The sequence below is a fragment of the Chiloscyllium plagiosum genome, unplaced genomic scaffold (genome assembly GCF_004010195.1).
Source record: "Chiloscyllium plagiosum isolate BGI_BamShark_2017 unplaced genomic scaffold, ASM401019v2 scaf_1808, whole genome shotgun sequence".
NCBI classification, from domain to species: domain Eukaryota; kingdom Metazoa; phylum Chordata; class Chondrichthyes; order Orectolobiformes; family Hemiscylliidae; genus Chiloscyllium; species Chiloscyllium plagiosum.
Window position 1 is genome coordinate 4,853 of NW_025213398.1, and position 4,498 is coordinate 9,350.

General features: G+C 46.2%; 1 protein-coding gene across 1 annotated transcript in view; it reads right to left on the minus strand.

Moving 5' to 3' along the window:
- LOC122547627 (annexin A2-like) overlaps positions 1-4,498 on the minus strand; it is a gene marked incomplete at its 3' end in the record, with an annotated part of 24,971 nt that overhangs the window by 2,179 nt on the left and 18,294 nt on the right. The window lies entirely within an intron of this gene.

Genomic DNA, 4,498 nt, shown 5'->3' on the forward strand with positions numbered 1-4,498 from the left:
CCTACCTTTTATCTTAGCCTGCTGGACACACTTTCCTCATTCCTGAAGAAGGGCTTATGCCCGAAACGTCGATTCTCCTGCTCCTTGGATGCTGCTTGACCTGCTGTGCTTTTCCAGCAACACATTTTCAGCTATTTACAGATCCAGAAAAGATTTAGAAATAGGCAGCTGTATGATACTCTGTAAAGGATGTTTACAGCCTTTCCGAAGTGTAGTGACCAGACTGAACCCAATTCTTCAGTTGAGATCATGACAAAGTAACTGCCCTGCTTTTGTATCAAGTCAATCAATTTAGGAAGCCCAGAATTCCATGAACGTTTCTAACTCAATATGACCTGCTGCCTTCAAAGATCAAAGCACACATCCCTTGAACTGTGGAATCATACAATACAGAACAGACCCTTTGGTCTTAAATTGCTTTCTTTGCAATTCCTTGTACTCCTTTGGAGTCCCAATTGTCTTATGCTTTTGTGTTTGTTATAAAGTTTCTGTTTTCCTTTTTATTCAGTCCTGAATATTCCTGGTTAGCCAGAGTTCTCTGGGCTTGTTGCTCCTACATTTCATCCTAAAGGGAACATAAAATCATACATCCGTACAGAGCAGATACAGACCCTTCAGTCCAACTCATCCATGGCGACAATATATCCCAATTTAATCTCGTCCCATTTGCCAGCACTTGGCCTATATCCCTCCAAACCCTTCCTATTCAGATACCCATCCAGATGGCTTTTAAATGTTGTTATTGTACCAGCCTCCACCACTTCCTCTGGCAGCTCATTCCATACACAGATCACCCTCTGTGTGAAAATATAGCCCCTTAGGTCCCTTTTAGCAAACTATATGATAAATGGAAAATTGATGTACAGAGAGATCTGGGTGTTCAGGTCCATTGTTCCCTGAAGGTGGCAACGCAGTTCAATAGAGTGGTCAAGAAGGAATACAGCATGCTTTCCTTCATTGGGCAGGGTATTGAGTACAAGAGTTGGTAGGACATGTTACAGTTGTGCAAGACTTTGGCTTGGCCACATTTGGAATACTGCGTACAGTTCTGGTCGCCACATTCCCAAAAGGATGTGGATGCTTTGGACAGGGCGCAGAGGAGGTTCACCAGGATGTTGCCTGGTATGGAGGACGCTAGTTATGAGGAGAGGTTGAGTAGATCTGGATTATTTTCATTGGAAAGATGGAGGTGGAGCAGGGACCTGATTGAGGCCTACACAATCATGAGAGGTATAGACAGGGTGGATAGCAAGAAGCTTTTTCCCCCAGAGTGGGGGACTCAATTACTAGGGCTCACGAATTCAAGGTGAGAGGGGAAACTTTTAAGGGAGATATGCATGGAAAGTTCTTTACACGAAGGGTGGTGGGTGCCTGGAATGCGTTGCCAGCGGAGGTGGTAGGGGCGGGAACAATAGCGTCGTTTAAGATGTATCTAGACAAATACATGAATGGGCAGGGAGCAGAGGGATACAGATCCTTAGAAAATAGGTAACAGGTTTAGATAGAGGATCTGGATCAGCACAGACTTGGAGGGCTGAAGGGCCTGTTCCTGTGCTGTAATGATCTTTGTTCTTTGTTTGAGAGCTTTCACTTCCCACCTTGAACCCAAGCCTACTAGTCTTCGACTCCCCTCCCCTGGGGAAAAAACCTTGCCTATCCACCCTAACCTTGCCCCCCATGTTGGGCCTGTGCTCTCCCCAGTATATTTTTGAACCCTTCCCTCATTTCCTGTACATTTACCCTCAAGTCACTGTTCCCAGTCTACTTTCACCAGATCCTGTCCTTTCGTGAATAAAGTCTGTCTAACCCCAGTCCAAAACCTTTACGGCAGACCACCTTTTACCTTTTCCAAAACAGACATAAAATATAGGGTGTTCTGATCACAGTCACTGAATACTGTCACCTTGAAAACCTTTATTCCCCAGGATTACGCCCATCTCTGCACCATCCGCCATTGCACCATCAACATGTTAATGTTACACATCCACTTGCATGTTCTTTAGATAAGAGCCATTCAGTCTATTTTGCCTCTCTGAATCCATTCTATCAAAATGCATAATCAAATCAAAGCAAAATACTGCAGATGCTGGAAGTCTAACATTAAAAACAGAAGATGGAGGCTGGTACAATTACAGGCATCTGGATGGGTATATGAATAGGAAGGGATACGGGCCAAGTGCTGTCAAATGGGACTAGATTAGGTTAGGATATCAGGTCAGGCTGCATTCAAGGAGCAGGACAATCGACATTTCGGGCATGAGCCCTTCTTCAGGAATCCTGAAGAAGGGCTCATGCCCGAAACGTCGATTCTCCTGCTCCTTGGATGCTGCCTGACCTGCTGCGCTTTTCCAGCAACACATTTTCAGCTGTGATCTCCAGCATCTGCAGTCCTCACTTTCTCCGAGGATATCAGGTCAGCATGGACATGTTGGACTGAAGGGTCTATTTCTGTGTTGTACATCTCTATGACTCTATAAAGCGCTGGAGAAACTCAGCAGGTTGGGCAGCATCTGTTGAGAGAAGGTAGAGTTAGCAATTTGAGTACAGTGACCCTTCTTCAGAACGTTAACTTTGTTTCTCTCTCTCTCTCTCCTCAGGTGCTGCCAGACCTGCCGAGTTTCCCCAGTGTTCTGTTGTTTTTAAACCTGCCACCGTCTGCCCATTCTAAGTCTGTTGCAATAAAAAGTCAGAAAGTGCTGGAGAAACTCAGTAGTTCTGAGCGCATTGATGGAGGGAGAAACAGGCATACTGGACTCGAAACTGAGAAGGTGACTGGAGCTTCGACTGTTACGTGTGTGTGTGTGTGTTTGCGCATCAGAGTGAGTCAGTGAGTGAGTGAGATAGGAACAGTGCTGGGAAAAGCAGGTATCATAGAATCCCATCAGTCCAACAAGTTCACATCAACCCTGTGAAGAGTATCCCACCCAAACCCATTCCCCTGTCCCATTACTCTACATTTACTCCTGACTAATGTACCTAACCTACACATCCCTGAATGGGCAATTTAGCATGGCCAATCCACCCTAACCTGCACATCTTTGGACTGTGGGAGGAAATCGGAGCACCCGGAGGAAACCCACGCAGACACAGGGAGAATGTGCAAACTCCACACAGACAGTCGCCTGAGGCTGGAATCGAACCCGGGTCCCTGGTGCTGTTAGGCAGCAGTGCTAATCATAAGGACAATGGGAGTTAGAAAGTTTAAAATCAAATGTAACTGCTTACGAGGAAGAGCTCTCTTTACAGAGTGAAACAGGCACCACAGAGCTTCAGATCCCACAACATGCAGAGTCCACCCCTTCAGTCCTGACACCTTTGTTGCTGAATCCTCTCTGATCTGATTAATCTGACCTATGACTGATGTGGAGGTCACCCATCTCTTTGCTATCACTTAAACAAGAAACGGCACAGCCTTGATTAAATTGACCAGAATTATGGTGTTGCCTGCAACACCATGGGGTGGCACGGTGACACAGTGGTTAGTGCTGCTGCTACCTCACAGTGGGACAATGGACCTGGGTTCAATTCCCACCTCGGGCAACTGTCAATGTGGAGTTTGCACATTCTCCCCGTATCTGCTTGGGTTTCCTCTGGGTGCTCCGGTTTCCTCCCACAGTCACAAAGATGTGTAGGTCAGGTGAATTGGCCATACCAAGTTGCTCATAGTGTTAGGTACATTAGTCAGAGGGAAATGGGTCTGGGTGGGTTAATCTTCAAAGGGTCAGTGAGGAGTTGTTGGGCCAAAGGGCCTGTTCCCACACTGTAGGGAATCTAAATGTAATCAATAGACACAGCTTACTCAGGATCTTGTAGCAGTGTCCCTATCTGTGGGGGTCAGAAGATCTGGCTTCAAGCTCCACCTGATCCAGAGATGTCTGAAGAGGATGATTAAAAATATCTAAACGTATCAATAAGCCAGAAAATCTCAACTATAATGAAACAAGGCTTTAGGTGTTGGAGGTAAATAGAAACTTAAATTGCCTGTAAGTCTCAAACACAAAATAACAGAAATAGCCTGTCTGCCCATCCTGTCTGCGGATTGTAACTGGACCTTGCCCAATGTCCTTCCATCTTCATTCCTGAAGCATGCTCCTTTCACATAACAATTCAAACCGCTGGGTGACAGTGAGCTCCGCATTCGCATAGCGACCACTATTTCACCTGCTGATGCTGGGTTTGGTTTCGTTTGCATCCGCACTGTGGTGATATTAACAGGTGTGACGTGAGCACGCCAATGGGACAATGGAATTAAATTTAATCTATCAATCCTCTGTTTTCTCTCCTCCCCAAGTTCCTTCTGTTCCTCTCAATCTTCTGCATTCTGCATCCTTTTCTTCCTCTCCCATTGCCCCCTATTTCCTCCTCCATCTCCCTCCTCCATTTCCCCATCCCCACCATCTCTCCATTTCCCCTCCATTTCTCTACTTCCCCTCTCTTCCCCTCCCCATCGCTCCATTTCCTCTCCCTTCATCATTCCCCCCCCTTTTTTCACTCCCCC